Source organism: Phytophthora infestans, genomic scaffold, assembly GCF_000142945.1.
Source record: "Phytophthora infestans T30-4 supercont1.1 genomic scaffold, whole genome shotgun sequence".
Taxonomy (NCBI): Eukaryota; Oomycota; class Peronosporomycetes; order Peronosporales; family Peronosporaceae; genus Phytophthora; species Phytophthora infestans.
Window position 1 is genome coordinate 5470278 of NW_003303758.1, and position 326 is coordinate 5470603.

The window sequence follows — 326 nt, forward strand, 5'->3', positions numbered from 1 at the left end:
GGGAAGATGGGCCACTTCAAGCGCGACTGTCCCGCGGAACGACTCCGCAGACGGTCCTTCCCCAAGCCCGTCCTCAAGGGTCGCTGGCAGAAGCCAGGATCCCGGGGACAGGGGAACGCAGGGAACCAGTAGGGGCGGGGCGCCCTACTGGGGAAGAACTAAGTCTTCGTGATGGGTGCGCGGGTGGCGCGTACCACGGGGACTTAGCCCCTGAGAGTCTTCGCACTCTCGAATCGGCGAAGAGCAGCGGCGGGTTGCTCGTAGTACACGGATGTGTACGGGGGTACGATCACCCCTTTAGAATCTTGATTGACTCTGGGGCGTCG